Genomic DNA, 23,180 nt, shown 5'->3' on the forward strand with positions numbered 1-23,180 from the left:
CATGCTAACAGTCTCTGGAAAGATTTTGCTTTATTAGTACCAGTGTAACATACAAACGCAGCAGTGAGAAAGGTGACCAGTCAACCTTTACAATAGGCCATCCACTCCGCAGCAACACAAGTCACATTTTATATTAACTTTTGATATGTTTGAGCTACAAACAATTTATTAGTTTAAATGGTCAGATCATGCAGCAGATCTTGCATTATGAGGCAAATGTGGCAGAGCCATAATTTTAGAGAAAACATTTGCAAACTAGGATAGTTTGCCATTCATGTTTGAACTGCTGTTGTTCAAAAAGGGTGAAGTGCTGATGAAAGAAACTCCATGGCTCAGAGACAAACATCTTGTGTTTCCACATTTTATCGTATTTGGTACATTCTGTGAGTAGAAGCATATCCCACTTTGTGAATTTATTTTAATGTCAATAGCTCATTATAACCTTAAATAATCATGTGTATCCATTGGTTGATTAAACTGGGCAGTGAAATGCCAAACAAATACTAGAAATTGGGATGTCTGCGCATTCTAGCTACACCTCTGGCTCCACCCACAGATCCAATCCTTCGGTTATTCCCACCCTCTGATTCTCCATCCACTGTTCCCCTACTTTTTTTCCCCCACTTCGACCACTGTGTAAGACTCAGCATCCCGGGAACTGTGATGTGGCGCAGCTGCGGGCGCCGCATGTGCCACACAGTTACGGTGCCGGGCTTCCGCATAAGGGAGCTGGCCAATATTATATTCCTAAACGTGCGCACAATGTCAGTTTCACATTGACTACACGTAGAGGGACTCTAAGTTTCTTTTCAAAAATATAGCTAAAATTTGGACCTATACATTTTATTTTGTATAAATTAATTGAAAATGTGTAAAATTTAGCAATGCCCGGGGAATTCTAGTAAAGGGAGCACCCACTGGCAAATCACTAGCGGGTGTGATTGCTGCATTATTTATTACTAACTTTGACGTTGTGCTTTAACTTTGGATAAAAGTTATCATGAATTCTAGCACCAGGAAGCCAATATTGGTAAATATGTGTGCTACAAATAATCCCTAACATAAACTGTGCATACAGTATATTTAATCTGGTGCTTTAATCATAGGCTGTTTTAAAGTATTCTGATAAAAATCGAATCGTGCTGAAGACAGCCTTGATTGTTGTTGGATCGAGGACCCAGAAGTCTGCACACCTAGCAGACAGAGATAAAGCACCTTGTCAGAAAGTTTAGCTTTTTCCCTTCAGGTGGTGTTTGTTGGCCTGTGGCAGGGTCAGTAACATGTCCTGGATTCCTGGCATTTAATTGAGTCTATCCTAGTTCTGCGCCCCAGTGTTTCTTGTGCCCCACCTGGCACACATCATGTCGGAGGATAGTGGTGACGTTAACATTTTGCCCCCCCTGGAAAAATGTCTGCGGACGCCCATGGTTCTGGGTGATGCATGCACCTACAGTGCTTAATATGGCGTGTTTGTGTGGAGCTAAACATTGCTTTGTGTTGCTGCGTGGTGCAAGGGTGAGGGAGTGATAACGTGCACGTGTTTGTCACTAGAGGCATACCCTTGAATACTAACTCTCCTTACACAGATGACTGCCCAGGGGTTGTTTGCATATTATGTCTATGTTTTGTGGCAAAGACATGCATTCCATATGGGAGTCTCACTCCTGTTGTCATGCACTTCTCGCTGTTCTCATTTGGCTCTAGGACGCCACATAAATCAAAGCCTCCCTTCTTGCATGACTTTAGCTGGTTTGGCTTTGCGTGGAAAAGTTGGTGGTGTTTGTCCAGTTCTCATCCTGTTACACCCCCTTTATATGAACTATGAGGGGATCAGTGCTAAGTGACGCAGTCAACCTTATGAAATCAACACCACGGTTGCGTCATCTCCTCTGCAGGATCAACAGTCTTTGCCTCCAGGGCAGAAGGAAGTGGGAATCAGTTGGAGACGTAAAAAGTAATTAGATGGCCTGGGAATGTCTCAATTAAATGTATCTGACCTACTTTGTTGAATGTTCCAGTGGGAGATGTGTTTCGTAATGACCCAGTTGAGAAACCTTCTGGCAGCAGTGCTGGTTCATACCTGCAAGGGGGCCAGGCCCCCTCCTTCCTGTTAAGGCAGAATGTGTCTGCTATAAATCTGAGCCTCACACTCACTGGGCTTCAGACACAGGTCTGGGAGCCAAGATGAAGAGAGGCAATAACTACCTTTCCCTGGCACTTCTGCCTCTGTGCATGTGGCTACTTTGGGCGGCTGATAGTGATAGCCCCTCAGTCTGTGATGACCCGAAGACAGCAGGTAAACAGTATTTCCTTACTTATGGCTGCTTACTAGGCCCTTTATCACTTGGCTTGACCCCTGACCTCTTGGCCCTTTTGTATACATCTGTTCATGCACTGACCCCATTCTATCTTTGCTCACTCCTCTCTCTACTCCCTGTACACTCCACCCTTAATCCCAAATCAGTTAGTGTCAGCCTTCAGGCCCTTACCTGATTCCAGTAACCCAGTCCAGTTACCCCAGAATTCTGACCCAGACCCCCCTGCCTTGAATATACCCATCTCACTGGGATTCCAGTTCTTCAAATATAACCTGTAACCCCGTTTTCTGTCACAAATACATCCTTCTGACCTGAATCCTCTTAACCTACCATTACTCTCATGATGAATCTGTGTTTACTTATTTCAGGCAATGCTTTAGGGAAAACACAAAGAACATTCAAATGAATGAATAAATAAATATGTCTAAAGTCATCAGTCTGTCTGCACCTGCAGTGGGGAGATAGCGCCTTCCTAAATGTGGCTTTTGATTTCCCAGTCCCCTGTGACGGTTTATTTTTAAGATAGTATAAAACCTAAATGTAAGGCAGTAGGGATATCAAAGACCTTTGGCTGGGTTTGGCAGGCGGCACTTGTTCGCTGACTCCTTTGCTCCAAGCAGAGTCCCAGGGCCGGGGGTCAGTGAACAGGGAGGTAAGACCTGTGGTATCAGCGCGCCTGCACAAGAGATGGTGAGTTCTAAAGACGGGAGCAGGAGCTGTGATCCAGACAAACACACCATCATAACCAATGACCTTGCTTGGTTTCAAGACTCTCTGTAAGTATATGGGGGCAGATTTACAAGAAAGTGACGCATCTGTAGTGCGCCACCCTGAGAAACCCTTGCGCCACCATGGATGTGCTGTATTTAAAATACGGCACACCATGGCGCAGGAATTGAGAGATGCTTCAGAAATTCTGACGCATCTGCTGGGGCAAAAGTCAGGCAGTGCTAGACTCATGTCTCAAGCACGACGCAACTCCAGCAATGCATTTTGAGGCCTATTCCCACTACACTGCATCACTCCTTACGCCTGCTCCAGCGTGGCGTCATAGAAGTGTTGCAGTGAAATGTTGTAGATTTCCCTGCGTCACTTCTACGAGGCTTTACTGCATGGGAACGCCCACCCTCAATACATTACACCTGACGCAGGTATAATGTGACGCAGGGCTTTACAACGTGATGCATCTTCCTAGATGCGTCACGTTGTACATTGGCCGTATTTATTACGCCACCGCTGCGTCACAAAAGTGACGCATCGGTGGTGCAAAAGTGTTGCAAGCGGCTTGTAAACCTGCTCCTTGGAATGTATTCATATCACGGACATCAGGTACGTATATATAAAGTGAGTTGCCCAAGATCAGACAGCTCTACACAGGTGGGGGAACTAGCCTTGGAAATCAAGTGAACGCGTTGTCTTATGAGCAACGCAGCCAGTATACCCACATCTCTGAGACCCCTGTGGGGACGACAAAGATGGCGGCTCAAAGGATGACTGTGTCAGCAGGTGGTTCCCTTCCATTAGTGGGGAAGGTATCCACAGCGCTTTGGGTCAACTGATGCTCTGGGCTCTCGTTGTGTCGTTAACTGTAGAACAGCTGGTGTTGGGTGTGTGTAGTGCAGTGTTCCTTCATCGGAATGCTGCAGTGGGTAATGCTCATACTTTGAAAGTTACAGAAGTAAAAATGATTTCCAAAGTCGAAGGGACAATGTTTCTAAGCAAACCACGGTGCATGCATAATTCAGTAAAGTTGGTGTGATACAGGAATAGCCATGTTTGTGTGCGAACCTTATGTACAGAGTTCAGCTTGGAGTTTCATGCTGCACAGACCTGCACGGCTAGCTTGATTCCAGTCACACAGCGAGCAAGGAGCCCCCTTCTCAGTCAGAGCGAATGTATGGTGGAGGCTGGGCTTCAGTGCGCCTGGAAGCCGAGCAGCATGTGCTGGCACTGTGTCACACAACAGTAAGGTCGCAGGACAGCAGCTTACCCTGGGGTGCCGGTGCTGGCCTGACTAGTCACAGGGGCATTTTTTTGAATTCCATTCCAAACACAAACTAAGATGCCACGCCTTACAGTGCTATTTGGTACATTAAACCTGCAAACTGCAACAACATTTTAGGAATTCAGTGCATTCCACAGTGAGTGATACTTGCAACCAAAGCTCCAAGCCAGGGTAACTCCGGTGGGGAAGGTTTTTAAGGGTCTTGCAGCATGGTCAGGAATATTTGGTGTACCCCTGATCTGAGATATAAAGCACACCCCAACCACAGGGATACCAAGGGGTGTCCTACAATTCTCCCCAGCAACCCACCAAACCGCCTGCTGTGGGGGCGGTGAGAGCCCTGAAGGCTCCGGGGGCTGCCCTCAGGCAGTGGTGGTCAAAAGGAGTATAAAGGCTTCGCCTCCACAACTGCTGGGAAATGTTATGCTTGTTCTTCGCTGCCCTGTGAGGTCCCTATGGACCACTACATGCTATGCTTATTACAAACTTGCTGCTAGACTCTTGTTAAGACTGATGGTGATGATGACGATGATTCTGGTAATCTTCAGGCTGTGAATGACACATCAGTTGAATTCTTAACCTGCTATCTTCTTATTCACAGACCGACGCGGTGACTGCATATATAAAGGACCTGTTTGCAAAATATTTCCAATGCCAACTTATTGCAGGTGCGATGGTGTATGCCCAATAGGACAGAAGTGCTGTCCGATGTTTTGCAACATCAGCTGCACAGATCAAGTGACGTCAGGTACAGTATCCATGTCAGCATTAAACACTGTATCACCTTAACCTACACTGGCCCTCCAAGACGCGAGTCTTCGGACGGCTGGCTCAGGGGGATATTTACAATGATATGGTGCAGCACCGAGCTGTGTCGTTTAAAAAATGCAGGGATGTGTCGCATTCAAAGGAATAAGTGGCACCCCTGTGCTCTCCCCTGCACCGGCGCTAAAACAGCAACCATGCACCCACACAGGCACCCTTACACCATGGTGCAAGGGTGCCCGCGTTGCAGAGATGATTGTCTTGGTGCAGGAGGGGATACCTTCCTCCACAAAAACAACCTTCAATGGTGTTTTGCTCCTTGTCTGTTCGCTGCTGAATGCAGCACAGATAGAAAGAGCGAAACATGAGGAGAAGTAAAAGTAGTTCTCCTCGTTGCGCCACTTTAACGCCTCCCCTTGAAAGTTTCCGGCGCTGCCTCAGATTTGAAAATCCTTTTATATCTGGGGCAGAGTCAAGAAGCCATGGGTGTTGCGTGCAAACACCCACAGCATCACCCGTGACACCTCCCTTTAACACAGAATACTGTGTGAAGCAGTGCCATATTAACAAGGCTGCGTAAAGCCACGTAAAGTAGCTTTGTGTGGCCTTGTAAATATGGGTCAGTACACAGCGCCACCAGAGCATCACAAAAGTAACGGTCTAGTGGTGCTAGGGGGTTGTAAATTTGCCACTAAGTCTGAAAAAACAAAAAACAAATGTCTAAAAGAGATTCATTAGCAGATATGGCATGATAAGAAAAATAGGTAAACTGTGGAAATCAATAGTTAAAAGAATATTTAGGAACCGCCATACTTGAGAGACTTGGAAATATGAGCTGCTTTGCTGTAAAAAACAATAACCCTAAATAATTTAGTGGCACAATGGAGGGAAAGAGCTCGCCGAGCAATGAGAGATTTTTGCCCCAGAGAAACATTCATTCCTTTTTAGGAGGCACTGGAGGCCTTTGGTGTCTCCCTGGAGCAATTTCTACTATGTGCCAGATTAAAGAAAACCTGCCTGGGTGATTGCATGAGTGCAACTGTAATGTCTGGGTGGGTACATGAGTGTAGTGGTAGTGCCTGGGTGATTTCATGATTGCATGAGTAGTGCCTGGGTGATTGGAGTAGTGCAAGGGTGGAGCCTGGGTGATTGGTGCAGTGGATAGTTAATACATTGGTGATTCCATGAGTGCAGGGGTAATGCCTGGGGGATTAGAGGAATCCGTGGGTAATACATGGGTAATTGCATGAGTGTAGAGGTACTGCCTGGGTGATTTTATAGGTGCATGGGTATTGCTGAGTAATTATAGGAGTACAAGGGAAGTGCTTGAGTAATTGGAGGAGTTGAAGCATAGTGCCTGGGCGATTGAATGAGTACATGGATAGTGCATGGCTGATTGGAGGTGTGCATGGGTAATACCTAAGTGCATTGAAGAGTGCATAAGTAGTGTGGGTTAATGGATGAGTGCCAAGGAAGTACCTGGTTGATTTTTTTATAAGTGCATGGGTACTGCCTGAGTGATTGAAACACTGCAAGGGTAATAGCTAGGTGATTGCATGAGTGCAGGGGTAATGTCTGGGTCAGTGGAGGAGTAAATGTGTGATGCCTAAATGATTGCATGAGTGCAGGGGTAATTTGTAGGTAATTGGAGGGGTGCATGAGTAATGTCTGGCTGATTGCATCAATGGAAGAGTAATGTCTGGGTCATTGCATGACTGTAGTGGTAGTGCCTGGGTGAAAGGAAAAGTGTATAAGTTGTGCATGGCTGATTTTCTAAGTGCATTGATACTGACTGGGTGATTGGAGGAGTGCAAGGATAGTGCCTGGATAATTGCAGCAGCGCAAGAGTTATTCTATGATTGTATAGCTATTTCCTGGGTGATTGCATGAATGCAAGAGTAATGTCTGGGTGGTTGCATGAGTGTAGTGGTAGTTCCTGGGTGATTACAGGAGTGCTTAAGTAGTGCCTGGGTTAATGCATGAGTGCATATGTAGAGCCTGGATGATTTCACAAGTACATGGGTTCTGCCTGAGTGATTAAAGGACTGCATCGGTAATACCTAGGTGATTTCATGAGTGCAGGGGTAATCTCTGTGTCATTGGAGGAATGCATAGGTAATGCATACAGGATTGCATGAGTGCAGGGGTAATGTGTAGGTAATTGCAGGAGTACATAGGTAATGCCTAAGTGATTGCATGAGTGCAGGGGTAATGTATGGGGGATTAGAAGAGTTCATAGGTAATGCCTGGGTAATTGCATGAGTGTATAGGTAATGTCTCGCAGAGTGCATGACTGTAGGGGTAGTTCCCGGGTGATTGGAGCAGTGCACAGATAGTGCCTGGGTGATTTTATAAGTACATGTGTGCTGCCTGAGTGATTAAAGGAGTGCATGTTTAAAAACTAGGTGATTGCATGAGTGCAGGGGTAATATCCAGGTGGTTGTATGAGTGTAGTAGTAGTGCCTGGATGATTGGAGTAGTGCAGGTAGTGTCTGGGTGATTTTATAAGTGCATGGAACTAGCCTAGTGATTAGAGGCGAGCATAGATACCACCTGGGTGATTGCATGAGTGTAGAGGTAATGTTTGAGGGATTGAAGAAAAGTATAGGTAATACCTGGGTGATTGGAAGAGTGTACAGATAATGTGTAGCTGATTGCATGAGTGTTGAATAGTGTGTGGGTGATTGCAAAACTGTGGGAATAGTAACTTTATAGATGAGTGCATGGGATGATTGCAGTAAAAGTGACTGTAAACATTACTTCACATTATCATGCTTATTACATTATTTCACCTTACCTTTTTTATTAAAGAAGATACAAAACTCAGTGGAACTATTTTACAGTAGTTTTGTTGTAAACAGAATTTAAAATCTTTTCAAACTTCACCAGTACCTTTTGTAAAAAATAAGAAAAACTGTTATTGAATATAATATTATAGTTTTAAGAACAAAACTTAATTTTAGAATTTCATAACATTTTCAGTTTCCCTCTCTTGCTGTTCTCAGATTCTACTGAATTTCACCATACACAGTGATTTCAATGTAGTATCATCATACAACAGCGGGAAAAAAAAATCAATCAACAAGATTGTAAAACAAATAAGCATTGAGCATTATTTAGAACAAGTGTAACTATCTGTTTACTTGTCTACAGTTTTTAAATTACATTCTATAACTACATTAAGTCTTTTATTTCTTTCAAGTACATTTTCTAAAATATACACACTCATTTACATCGAGTATAATTTAAAGATCAAATATATAAACTACTTCTTTCAAACACAATTTTCCAAATGCAATATGAATTAGCACAAACAATAATATAATCCAAACACAAATTGTTCACATCTTCCCAATAGGCCGAATAATGTTTCCAAATTGTTATTTTGTGTTCAAATCTTACCAATAGAGATATGAATTTGGTAATTCGAAAGGCAACCTACATTTGAATTCCAAATGAGCATCCTTTATTGCACTTTAAATACACATTATAGTGTTCAGATGGTGTAGTAGGTCCATTATGGACAATAATAGCCACTGCTTTGAAAGTTCTTCCTGAAATTGAAACTTGACTTGCCACAACATGTTTTAATATTAATTTCGGTTTCCAATTTTGTTCCATTTGCTCTACAACGTTGTAGCGTTAAAATGACATATTTTTCATATCTTTCTATACATAATGTTGACAACATTTCTGATTTACAATGAAAACATTTCATATCCTGATTAGCTGTTTTTACTAATTTGTTAAAAGACACTGATTTGCAATCTGGTATCGTCAAGTATATGAATTGTTCAGTGTCTATTTCAGTGGTAGAAGAAAATTAACACTCTTCACATTTATGATCCCATCTGTAACTTAGTCCCAACAAAATTTCAATTTATATTTCTTCATCATCCAATACTGCAAGCATAAACATACGAAACATACGAAACTCTTGTGCATCTTGTTGTATGTTCAATGTAAATTTCAATGAAGCATTACAAATATCCAAAAGATGCCGAATGCCAGGAGCAGTATGGATTTTAGTTTTATCAGTTACCAACTTTTGAAAAATATAATGCAGTAAAGAACAGAATATTTTTACTTATTTTTCCATAATTTCATGATGAAGATCTTCTAGATAAAAGAAAACATTTATAATGACATTAGTGTTAAAGCTGATACCTATATTATTTTCTCACTGGTATCCTACAATATCATCCCCAGCGTCCATTTTAATTTTCTTTGCAGTTTCATCATTCTCTTGAATTGTTTTCTTTTTTTGAATCTCAGTAAAATATTTGACATATTTTCATTATGGACACACTACGTGTTTCTCATAAACGCCTATCTACCAGTTAGGAGCATAAAGTCTTCTTAACAGATTGTACTCTTTTACACAATTGGACTCCATCTATAACAACAATATACATTTTGATATGTATGACATCTACAGAAGTGATGGAGTACACTTCACAGAACCGTATTTACAAGTAGCTACAAAAAAACTCATAATAAAAACAAGGGCTCTTTTTACTGCCACACTAAACACAATATTGAATCTATATTTGTTTAACACATACATACTCTTTTTAATTTTTTGGTGGATTCGCGCACCTCTGGCGAACCTGCAAAAGCATGAATTCAATTACTACAACACAATACACTTTTGAAGTGTAAGCATATATTTTTTATTTTATATATATTTACTAACTCTATCAATTTTAATCTTCTCATTAACTTCAATCATACTCTCTTTTTAAAATAACTTCACAAATGTACAACTACCATCTAAATTATATTCTACTAAATTATTTATTTAAGGAGGAACTGCAAATCCGATGCAACGTTACAGGAGGGCTGCGCTGGGAGCCACGTTAGAGTCACAAATCTAAACTGGAAAGAAAAAAAACACCCCAGTTCAATTATTAAAAAATCGCCTGGGACCTCATCCCTTGGGAATTACCTCTTTCTTTAAAAAATAAAATAAAATAAGGAAGAAGGGCTGCATGGCCCCCCTTCCCTTGGCCACTTTTGGCCTGGGGACCTCATCCCCAGGGGTATAGCCATCTATTTTTTAATAAAATAATAGTATAATTATAAAGATGGTGACCACATGGCCCCCCTCCTGAGTCCATTTGTGGCCTGGGGACTCCATCCCCTGGGGCTTTGCCTCTATTTTAAAACTATACAAATAGGGAAAGGGGCTGCACGGTCCCCCTCCCCTTGGCCACTGCTGGCCCCTGGACCTCATCCCCCAGGGCCTGGTCTTATGTTGGGGACTATGTGGGGACCCCCAATGCCCCCTTGGTCCCAGGCGGCACCCGCCTCCTGCAGGAGCCGGCATTGCTTTTGCAGCTCCCCTTGTCCAAAAGCAATCTGCTTCACTTCATGGAAGTGAGAGCAGGCTTTCTGCTCTGGCTTCTATGAAATGAAGCACAAGTTTGCAATGACAGGACCAGAGATGTGCTCCCGCCCTGTGATTGCAAACTGCAGTGTCCCGGGGGTGGGCACACCAGGACATTGCTGGAGCCAACCCTGGGGGGTGGTGGTCTCCAGGGCCATTGAGGGCTTCAGGAGTGGGGGTGCATGCCCCCCTCTCATCATTTGCACAGTCCTGGGGAGGTGGTGGTCACATGGGCTCCCAACAGACCCCTGTATTTGGTGCCCTGGGGAGGTCATGCTGCCCAGGGCAGTGTGGGGGGGGCTCAAGCTGGGCCTGCCTCTTAATGCTTGCTGTGAACTTTTGTTCCTCTGGCTTGAGCTTGTGATGTATAAAATCGGAAAAAAAAATAGAGAGTGAGGGTGCTTTAGAAAGATAAAGCTGACAGCGCCCTATGGGGTACAGCAACAGGCTGCACTCTGACCAAAATATGTAAACAGTTTTTGAGCTTAGGAACCAGCACCGGCTGTTGAGGGGAAAGATGCTTCATGTTAACTGTCTGGATAAAGCTCAGACAGCGATATCGCATGGTGAAGTTTTTTTTCTTATTTTATGTTTTCTGACAAGTTCGGTCGTATACTTTATCCTTTTCAAGTGTGTGTTTGTTGGACAACATAAACGTTGGACTGGTTCAAGACTGATTCTGAACACCCCTAAGGATATGTTGGCCTGTATTCCTGCTAGCTCACAGTGCACCTTCTGTACCCCTAACCTTACAAGGAAACAAATGGATGTGCAACCTCAAAACATGACTACCCTCATCCCCAAAGGAAATCATGATAACAGATCTAGAACCCTTTCACTCAGTTACTTATGCATGCCCAAAGAGTTATACAATAAATACACTGTATGCAGTTTCAGTATTTATTGAAGCATTGTGATTCTTGAGTAAAATACTTGCACTGCAATGATTGATAAGAAGGAAACAGAATAATGTGATTACCATTACGAGACTGGTGAAGAAGATGAACAATTCAACTATTTTGCTGATTACAGAAACCTATATGCATGAATACAAATATTGTAATGTAGTGTAGTCCTCCTTAGCGCATTCTACACTATTGTGTTCTAAGTTGAGTGGATCTGCGAAATCCCAATCTGGATGGTTTAGCTCCCCATTAACTGTGGGTAAGTTTGAGCAAGCCAACCGTCTTGGTGTAGAGTTGGACAGCATCCCTCGAACAAGGTGACAGGTATCATCTAAGACGGACATCTGGCATGAACCAACCTCTCAGTGCCAGCCAAATGTTCCACAAAACAAAGGCTTGATATCATATATATATATATAATAGCATGCTCCATGAAACCATGCTAAAACTCCAGTCAGGCCGCCATTGTTTATTCTATAGTAATAGCTCTATCACCCTGCGGCAAAAAGGAAATAACAGCATCTTGCATTCTGAACTTAACCTTTGTACAGACTGTCCAAGGTGTTCAGATAGAGTGCCTACAAAGTGGTACTGTAAGCAGACTGAGTTTTAATGTGTGTCAATTGTCATCATGTTAAAGGGAGAGATGTAATTTAAGAATGTGAGCATGTAAAGATGGGGATTCTTAACCAGGCCTAATACCTCCACTTGACAGTTCCCCATTCAAGGTGAGATGGAATGGCAAGTGATACATACTCATCAGTGCTTGAAAAGGAACTATAGAGTATCTGTTTACTGATGAGAAGTGCTGTTACTCCCCTATTAAAAGTATTGCCCTGAAGTGCGCAGGTGATCCAGTGTGATATCTGGGTTTATGGCTGCGTCATGATCCAGAAGAACTACGGCATGCAAATTATGGCCATGTGCTTGCTAGAGGACAGAATACCTTTGTGGGTCAAACTTTCACTCTCTCTAGCTGACCGTATTACAATTGCGAAGAGGGTTATTCTCCCTAAGTTCCTTTACTTTTTCCTTACTATCCCCCTCCATCTCATGGCATAGTTCCTCAAGCATTTATGATCTCATTTGGTGACTTTGGCATGGGCAGGTAGGCAGCCACATGTTTCTTGGGAGCTCCTCACTTTACTGCTCACTCAGGGTGGACTGGGGGCACCAAACATGAAGCTGTAGGCTCTATTCGCCAAGGCCCAGTTTTTCTAATACTGGATCTACCCTACTTCATTCCAGCCACACATGGCAGCTGAGACAGACCACACAGCTCAATAGCCCCTATCGACTCAGCTGTTTTTACAGTACAAAGCTCTAAAGGCTGAAATCAATGCCATTGAATGTGTGCCCCGGGATTGGGAGGGTTTGAGGAAGAGAGCATGGCTGACACTTCTTTATGCTCCCTCCATTCTGCTTGCCAATAATCCCATGATACCACCCCTCTCTGACAAAAGTTCCATTGCTCCTGCACACATACCCGGCATTAGATTGTGTTCAGTCCTCTACCTTGATGACCAGTTCCTCTCAATGTTTGATGCTGTGGCATCTTCACCCCATTCTCTTCTTGATACACTGATATATTACCAACCATACGCCACATGCTGCACTCTACATGACATATTTCCTTCCCGGCCAACTCCCCTCTGTTTCCTCCACTCTCCTGCCCAAGGCTGTTGTTGTATTGTTTATATTGACAAATGCCAATAAAAACATTAAAAAACATTAAATTGCACTTTTGCTGAGAAATGTCTTTCAAATGTAAGAAGTGCAGATATTCTGTGTTTTCGAGTATCTTCCCATTTAAAGCCCTGCTTCTAAGCCAATGGCATTCACTTCTAAATGCCCAGAACACAGTGAGAGGACCCAGGGAGAGGAGTGTTCGCTGCTTACCAGTTTCTATATACGCCTTTCCTTTCTTTAGCTGACCAATAAGAACTCTCAGTTCCCTGTCATGATGAATCCAATGCAAATAAAAGATATAGGGAGTCACTCAGGCCAAGGTTACACAATGAGTTTAGTAGGGAACCTGGAACTGAGATAAGGGGTTCCTCTAGATTAACCCATAGACAGCATCTCATTAAAATACAGAGAGGGAGTAATTAATATGAATTAACCAGGCAGTGCAAAGCCTGAATTCAGAAGTGCAGTCTGAGGATCTAAGTGCAGGTACTAAACCTTTTTTCATAATGAATCATACCTTGTAAAAGTAGTTTTTTCTCTCTCCTTTGCAAATTCTGGTCGCAAAGTCTGCACTTTTATTAGTTTTTCTTTTTTTCTTTTAAGTACACTGCACCAAGCACATTTTTTGCTAGGTTTTAAATTGTTAGATTCGCAGCACTTGGCTGCTGTCAAGAGCTAGCTGAGAAAATTTAATTGTGTGCCTTAAACATCGATCTGTATGTAGCGCCTCTGTCTTTCTTTGACTACAGTTGGGTTAAATGGATTAGTGCAATGGCATATCTTAAAAGTGAGTTCCCCTTTTGATTTCAGGCAGTGTTTTTGCCACATGGCACAGGTTCAGCAGTCGTCCTGCAGCTCTTTGTCTGGAAAGAAATCACATTAGCTTACTGTGCCTGAAAAGAAAACAATGTATAGAGTAGCCCAGTTCCGCTGTACATAGCTCTAATACCCTTGTTCAAGTTTTGCGCTATGAAGAAAATAAAATAACACAAAATCAGTTGAAAGTGGCAGTGACTGCTGTTGTGTGACCTGCTGCCGTAGGTGGAGAGGCTGACACTGTCCAGTACAGATCCAAGTCATTGGTGACATCAACAATTTGCACAACTCACTAACCGTTCTCTTTGCTTTTCCCCACCTGAGAAATGTTTCTGCTGTTGGGCAACCTTTCAGGATGTATGACAATGCATTTTCTTTTGATAAGGAGGAAATTTACCGAAAAAAACAAAGGTTACAGGGACGTTATAGCTAGGAAAAAACATTTGAAATTCTCTGAAAAAAACATAGGTTAAAGGGATGTTATGTTTAGGTTCAGTTTACTAACCTAACTATAACTTATACCCCCTCAATGCTTTGCTAATCCCCTCAATACTTTGCTAATGACCTCACATGTTACATCACTGATGACATGGACAGTGACATTCCAGATGACATCACTAATGACATCTCAAATGATATCACTGACGTATACTTCAATATTCTTCATAAAATACCATTTAGATGCCTTAACCTCTTCGCTGCTGATGACGAGCTGAGCTCGTCATGTAAAATGGCTCTTTGAATTCTGCCGCACACAGCGGGAAAAGCCGCCGCAGCGATTCGGTTAAAAATAAGAAGAAGACATGTGAGAGATGTACAGTACAGAGCTCAATGGGAGTCAGTTCTCAGTTGATATTTCTTTCTCTTCTGAACAACCACTCTAATCACTAATGACCAAAGTAATATGTCTAACCATATAGGCTAGTCTATTGCAAACCATTCATGAACTTGGAAAGATGATGAACGGAATGTTGCACATTGGTAAAACATTCACCCCCAGTCACAGATTTGGGTTTAATCCGTTGTTATTTTGCTCACCACGATACCCCAGTTCAGACATGGCCATATGCAAATCAGTCTTGACCCCGTGCCTCATGGGAACAGTCCAGCCTGAACTGCCAACCCATGTCTTTCCTGGACCGGAATCAAGCATCCTAGGACCGGTTTCTGGCTATCAGCTGTCATTAGCCAGGATAGCTTGACTACAGTGGCATAGTGAGCACGGGACCCACGTCTGGGCACACCCTTTCCACATAGGGCCAACAGCAAAACACTTAGGATGATGGATGGAATGTAGCACATTGGCAAAACATTCACCCCCAGTCACAGATCTGGGTTTAATCCATCGTTATTTTGCTCACCACATCACCCCAGTTCAGACATGGCCATATGCAAATCCGTCTTGACCCTGTGCCTCATGGGAACAGTCCAGCCCAAACTGCCAACCCATGTCTTTCCTGGATCGGAATAAAGCATCCTAGGGCCGGTTTCTGGCTATCAGCCATCATCAGCCAGGATAGCTTGACTCCAGTGACGTAGGGAGCACCGGACCCCCGTCTGGGCATACCCTTCCCAGACAGGGCGAACAGCAAAACACACAAGATGATGGACGGAATGTTGCACTTTGGCAAAACATTCACCCCCAGTCACAGATCTGAGGTTTAATCCATCGTTATTTTGCTCACCACGTCACCCCAGTTCAGACATGGCCATATGCAAATCAGTCTTGACCCTGTGCCTCATTAGAACAGTCCAGCCCGAACTGCCCACCCATGTCTTCCCTGGACCGGAATCAATCATCCTAGGACCCGTTTCTGGCTATCAGCCGTCATCAGCCAGGATAGCTTGACTCCAGTGACGTAGTGAGCACCGGACCCACGTCTTGGCATACCCTTCCCACACAGGGCGAACAGCAAAACACACAGATGATGGACGGAATGTTGCACTTTGGCAAAACATTCACCCCCTGTCACAGATCTGAGGTTTAATCCATCGTTATTTTGCTCACCACGTCACCCCAGTTCAGACATGGCCATATGCAAATCAGTCTTGACCCTGTGCCTCATGGGAACAGTCCAGCCCGAACTGCCAACAGATGTCTTCCATGGACCGTAATCAATCATCCTAGGACCGGTTTCTGGCTATCAGCCGTCATCAGCCAGGATAGCTTGACTCCAGTGGCGTAGTGAACACGGGACCCACGTCTGGGCATACCCTTCCCACATAGGGCGAACAGCAAAACACACAAGATGATGGACGGAATTTTGCACATTGGCAAAACATTCACCCCAGTCACAGATCTGGGTTTAATCCGTTGTTATTTTGCTCACCACGATACCCCAGTTCAGACATGGCCATATGCAAATCAGTCTTGACCCTGTGCCTCATGGGAACAGTCCAGTCCGAACTGCCAACCCATGTCTTCCTTGGACCAGAATCAAGTATCCTAGGACCGGTTTCAGGCTGTCAGCCGTCATCAGCCAAGATAGCTTGACTCCAGTGGCATAGTGAGCACGGGACCCACGTCTGGGCATATCCTTCCCACATAGGGTGAACAGCAAAACACACAAGATGATGGACGGAATTTTGCACATTGGCAAAACATTCACCCCAGTCACAGATCTGGGTTTAATCCATCATTATTTTGCTCATCATGTCACCCCAGTTCAGACATGGACATATGCAAATCAGTCTTGACCCTGTGCCTCATGGGAACAGTCCAGCCCGAACTACCAACCCATGTCTTCCCTAGACCGGAATCAAGCATCCTAGGACCGGTTTCTGGCTATTAGCCGTCATCAGCCAGGAAAGCTTGACTCCAGTGGTAGTGTGTGTTTTGTTTTACTGCAATTGACAGATTTACACAAACCACTACAGCATACAACCAGTAGAGAGGTTTTAGTGGACAGGCCACTGTGTCACTACCCACGAGGCAAATTATTCTTCATCCTGGACAAAGGTGTGAGCATTGAGATGAGTCTGTTGTCTACTACACTGAGCCATCACTCTAGAGAAAGGTCTGCGTTAACAGATACATTTATTGCAATCTACTATTACAGTAATTCATCACAAGGAGAGAGGTCTAAGTAAAGTAACATTTTACGTGAACAGATCCCCTATGTTAGTGGTAACAAAAATCCCTAACTATCTTGTAGGCGCTGCCGGGGAGTAATGAGATTGCATAGTTTGAGGTAATATGTCTACAGAACAGTTAAAAAGAAGAGTTTCTGAATTCGCATGATTTATACCCTCCAAATTTAGAAAACTTAGCTAATTTTTCGACTGCGTTTGATATATTAATTTTATCCACAGCTAACTACAGAACCATATTTTCTGCAAACAATTTCATTTAGCTATCTCGGATATCGGAGCTATAATATTAATGTCCTAGCGGATAGAGCAGGCAAGTGGCTCAATAAACAGTGAAAACAAAATTGGCGAAAGAGATCAGCCCTGGGGTGTCCTGCAGCTTATGTTGATATATCCTACTGGTCTGGTATTTATGATTATGCTTGTCTTTGCTCCCACATATTACATTTTTTTCCAACTTAAATAAAGGCACCTGAAAAAGCAAATATTTCTAGAATTGTAAACAAGGCAATCCATTGGACGCTTTTGAATGCTTTCTCTGGGTCCAGCATTATGATAGCTACCTTCCTGCTCTGTACTAAAAAAGGATCTAATCCCTGAATTAGATAATGCATTTTATCTGCAATCTGTCTATCCAAAATAAAACCCTTTTGATCATTATGAATGTTTGTAGGAGCTACCAAGGCTAGACGATGCGCTAAAATCTTTATAAACAATTCAAAATCATAATTTAAGAGGCTAATCGAGTGATAGGAGTTTGCATCCTTTTTTGACTTGGCCTATTTCAAGAAGCTAATCATCACTGTTTCAGTAAAGGAATTTGGAATCTGGGCTCCTGGCAGTATAGTATAGCCCAAACATTAATCATCCCTATTTCCTTCTGCAGACGACTCAGGGATTTAAAGTATTGTGACTTGCTTCCAGCATAATTTTCTTCACTGCTACATAGCCCACCCCTTGAGCCATTTAGATTAAAGTCCCCACAAACAACAAATGGCCCAGGTCAAGATGGGAGTTTGGCTGCCAAGAAATTAAACAAACTGTGGTCATCTAGTACTGGGGCATAAATTGTACATAGAGTAAAAGACCATCTGCCCAGCTTGCATTCCATTATTGCCCATCTTCCCAGCTTATCTACAGCGTTACGGCTGGGGGTGATAGAATTTCCTTTAACTTGAACTAAGGTCACAACCCCCCTGGTCCTAGTTTCTTGTGTCATATGGCAAACTGCTGTTAATCCAAAAGTGTTCAGCAGAGCACTGTCCTTATTGGCAATGTGGGTTTCTTGTAGAGAATACACATCTGCTCCTCAAAAGCTTAAACCCTCTTGTACCTGCATTTTTTTACCTTATCATTTAGCCCGCAGATGTTAATAGAGGCAATTCACAATCCAGCCAGTGCTCATAGAAGCTGTCAAAGCCAGCTGTCAATACCACCCCACCGAAGCATATACCACCCTGTGTTTTGTGCAGGGTCTACTTTACACTTAACTACTAGATACACGCTATCTTGGCTATATCCATATTCATAGCACCGCTGTTTAAAAAAAAAACATAATCACACTAACACATGCATCCATTTGCTGTGTATTCATTATCACACCATCACTGAACCGTTCACCACCCCCTTCCCAACCCCCTCCCCCTCCGTGACAAGCCCCCACACCCTACTCAGCCCCACACCTCCTCCCATCACCCCCAACTAGTAAAAGCCACCAGACCAAATAGGTCTGTGTGATGGAGACCAGAGATCAACACCGCATGGCTCTCCCCGTCCCCTCTCAGATGTAATCCCTCTAGTTACCACCTCAAAACAGTGCCTAGTGAGAAAAGAGAGAAAAAGAAAACCAAAAAAAAAGGAAAGCCATCACTAATATTACTGTAATCAGGCTAATTCATAAAGAGACCCCCTGAACGTATACATTGCTACAGCCTGACAAGACCTGACACAGATATTCTTTGGCTTAAATTTCCAGTGCAAAGAATTTAACAGAACCATTAACAATAACTTTCAATGTGGCAGGAGCCAATAGATATGCCTCAAAGCTAGCATCCTGAAATGATGCCTCAAATGCCACTGGCATTCGACAGTTGGATGGCAAAAGTCAGGGCACACGAAAAATGACGATCCTAGGTACGTCCATCTTGCATCCGGGCGGCTTTCTCATAGATAGCCTGACAGAGTAAAATGTTGCCAAAAAATACTAAGATAGCCCATTGTGGTCTTGAGTCCCTGTCACCCTGAACTTATTCACTGCAGGTCATTGGGAACAAGTGTACTCTTTGAACTTCTGTAGCCCAGTCCCATCCTAACAATTTGGGAGAGGCAGTCTTTAAGAGAAACAGCATATAAGAGCGTATATTATCACCCTCGAGGCCCTCATAAATTCCTAGACACCGAACATTATTCCTATGTTGTCAGTTTTCCATGTCTTCCAGCTTCCACTGTACATCTGTTAATTGGGACTCATGCATTTTGGCTTACTCTTTCACATCTGTGACCTGTACCTCCAAGGCAGTGGTCCTGTCCTCAATGCAGCTAAGGCACTTCCCAATCTCAGTGCATTCCTTCCCCACCTTCCGAAAGGCGACTTCAAGTTTTTACGTTGAATCTCTTGCCCTCTTGCTGTCTGCCCATGTCTCAGCCCCATGTTCTTTAATGGACTCCAAAATTAAGCTTAACTCAGGGTTTGCAGACATGATCACAGTTGGCTGTGCAGCAGATGAAACGGCAGATGCAACTATTTCGTTCAGAGTTTGTGCTTCCTCCAGAGTCCCAACCATCTTGGTAAGGGAATAATCCCATTTCAGACTGTTACTGGTTGAATTCTTCACTCTCCTCCTCTGAGGTTCTGTGCTGCCTTTACAGGCATTTTGGTGCTTTTGGTGCTTGAGTGCTGTTTCAGGTGCTTCCAGTGTTCTGGACTTCGTGGTTAAAGAGTTTGTACGGTTTGTTTTGCTCAAATATGAGTTAGCAGAATAATTTATCTACCCTGTCCAAGGTGAGATCAGTCACTACTGATTTTCTGCACTGATCTATGCTGTGCCCCTTGCTGCACCCTGCCCCTTCGAGAGGGACTGGCTGAGGGATATAGTTGACTTGTTCACATGGCCCAGGCTATGTCCCGCCTGAATCACATGGGTCTGCGTCTGGCGCAAAAGTTTTCCCTGCCAATCATCAGGAGCCAGGTTGTCAAAGAGGTCTGACTTACGCAGCTTCTCAATAGTGCCAGGTTGACTTGGCCCACCCACAGGATTCTTGATGGCAAAGAATTTGGTTATTACAGGTTGTGGCATGGGCAGAGCATAAATACCAAGACCTACGGCTCCTTCCTCCGTGCCTAAACCTGCCCTGGAGCCTTTGGTCGCAACTTGATTCCGCCTTTTTCCAGCCCCATACTCTCTCACCTGTGCTTCCCCACATGAGGATCAGTTGGCTTACCTGGCCCTACGGCGATCTGTCAGGAGAAGATTCCTGTATGGTGGCTATTGCACAGAAAGCAAGTGTTGTAGATGCAGAAAGCACTTCTCTACTGTCTTTCTGGAGTTTGCAGGCTTTGATGGTATTTCGATACAGGCAGCCACCCAGGCAGTACCGGATCTGAAGCCAGCCACCAATTGGGAAAATCTTTGGTGAGTCTGGCCCACCTTCCAAGAATGCTGAAACACAGTCATGAAGCGATCTCCAGCACTGATGAGAACCATCCTGCAATCCTGTCTTCTCCAGGCACCAAGAATCTGGCCAGCATACCGCGTTAAATTGCACAAGGAGGAGAGCAGCACAGCCCGTTGAAAGAAAATCCTTGGCACAGGTCAGTACCTGCAGGGGTAAGGGGGGGTGAGAGAGGTCCACGGAGAGCTCCGCCGCTCTGTATCTTTGCGGCCGCCATCTATGCTTTATAATGTATGGCCACTTCATTACCATCCTCTGAACACCTAATTACGTTTTTGCTGTGTTGCTACTTCTTTTGTAGCAGTTCTGGATAAAGATATGTAGAGTAAATGTGAGAGATGCACTAGGATAATAAAATACCACAGTGCAGCTTGTTATCTTTTTTTAAACCCACAATAAGCATGTTGATCTCACTTTCGAGGCCAGTTTTGTAATTTACAATGTCTGGAGAAAAAGTCATGTTCTCCTGTAGTAAATTCCAAATAAGTAAACAGAGTACCATGAATCTCTTATTAGCCAAAGACAAAAAAAAGAAAGAGTGAGGAGTTCCTCTTTCTTTTAATATTTTAGGTGGCATTTGCAGTTAATCTTCAGACCCGGAAGATGCTATTCACATTACAGTCTGTCTATGTCAACCCTACTGTAGTGTCACTTGTATGAAGAATGTGTTGGCACGTTTTATGAACAGTGCCTGCACACATCCATGTATTGGGAAACCATCCAAATGTATTGTTTGTTTCGGAGTTATTTACAGTAGTGACATGTTTAGTTAAACTTGGATGTTATTACAGAAGCCATCTATTAACTGTTTCACACTAAACTGTCACTGGTGCAATCCTTACATCTATTGAGTACTGCTGATGTGTTTCTTTCTATAGATCCCAGGACTTATCCAGTTAACACCTGAAGATGGCCCGGTCCACACAGCAATGAGGACGCTGTAACTTGAAGCTGGGAAGAACTTAGAATTGCTTTAATAGAGAATACTTGGGCACAGCTTATGTCATCTGATCTATTTCAAGTGCTTATCCAGTGCATTTCAAAATGTAGTCTCTTATTTTATTAATTGTCTAAAATTAAATCATTGTCTAATGTTTGATTAGCTCATCTCCCAGCCTTTTGAGCCCTCATGGTGCCGAAATAAAACTATTCCCTTCTATGTCTCTCCTTGATTTTAGTCATAATTGCTTTGGTCTATCATTTGTTTATGATTTTTACACCACAGACGTTGTCAGGGCATGCAGAGTGAAAGGTTTCATGTACAATAAAAAACAGCATTTTCTATTTCAATTATTAAAATGTAAAGTTAAAAACACGTTTTAAAAGTCGAAGGTAAACCATGCTAGCCAACAGAAATTAACCAAATGAGTTAAAAAAATCAAAATGAATACATAATTATATAAAATTAGTTAGTATGGCACAGTGCTCAATTTGAGCTGGTGGTTTCCAGTTCTCAGCACCGTCACCTATTTGTCAGCACCTGTTTCCAGCACACGTCTAAATGTGAGATGAGCAGAACAACGGTGTTTAATAAGTCAATATCAATTTAAATTGAATAATACCTGGCGCTCACGTCAGATAAGTCTATTGCCTTTGTATGAAAGGTTTCAGCTCATCAGTGTTTTGTAGTCATCAGGCTATATATCTGTCTATACATCTATAGATTGATATATGGCCTGATGATAAAAAAAATCTCAATCTCAGGTAACTGTAACTTGTGCCCCAAAGTAACTATTACTCATGCCCCACCATGCACAAGGTTGTTATTATTGATGTTGTTTCAGATCTCATTAGGAATGTTATCAATGCAGTTTATGAACATGTCATGGGTCATGTATTATGTGAGGATATAGGAAGTGCAAGGCAAGGGTCTGAATCATAGTTTCTTAAGATTACTTGAATTTATTTCATTTTAACCTTTTTTTTTTCAGTGAATTTTGTAGGATAATGTTAACATAAATTAACAATGTAAAGGGTGTAATTTTAAGTAAGGCGGAAGTTCTGGATTTATCAGAGGATCAGAATACCAAAATATAAAATGCAGGTCTATGGCTTTATCAAGGAGTTAGCACATCACTATATAAAAGTCGACCCATTGGCTTTGTCAACAAATCAATGCAATAATTTATCAGTACTTATAATGAAATGTATTTCCATGTGGATGATAGAAAAAAAATGGACTGTTACATAATACTTTAAATAAAGTCTTTTTCTTCAAAACAACCGTAAACATGTGTTGAGTTACCTTAACTTTATTCAAAACACAAAATGTAGCCTTAGAACTAACCAGAAGAAGTTCTCACACCCCAGCTAAAGAGCATACCGCTTCAACTTTGGTGTGCTTTAAAAAATATGGAGAGCACCCCTGGGGTCATGAGACTTATTGCAACTTTCTAAAATAGTTCCTAGTGTGATGCTACACTCCCTCAAGTCCCCACAACATTTTATTAAACGTTAGTGATGTCCCTGCCCATTCTAGGGGCACCATAAACTTAGAAAGAAATTGCTAAAACGGAGGAGCAGTAAATATG

General features: G+C 42.9%; 1 long non-coding RNA gene across 1 annotated transcript; it reads left to right on the plus strand.

Annotated features, from left to right (window-relative positions):
• The first annotated feature begins 2,162 nt into the window (after nucleotides 1–2,162).
• Nucleotides 2,163–21,808, plus strand: LOC147709711 (uncharacterized). Its single transcript, XR_015296727.1, has 4 exons — nucleotides 2,163–2,296; nucleotides 4,925–5,071; nucleotides 13,882–20,788; nucleotides 21,528–21,808. It is a non-coding gene; the product is annotated as an uncharacterized LOC147709711 (long non-coding RNA).
• Nucleotides 21,809–23,180: the final 1,372 nt, after the last annotated feature.

This window comes from Lissotriton vulgaris, chromosome 6, assembly GCF_964263255.1.
Source record: "Lissotriton vulgaris chromosome 6, aLisVul1.2, whole genome shotgun sequence".
Taxonomy (NCBI): Eukaryota; Metazoa; Chordata; class Amphibia; order Caudata; family Salamandridae; genus Lissotriton; species Lissotriton vulgaris.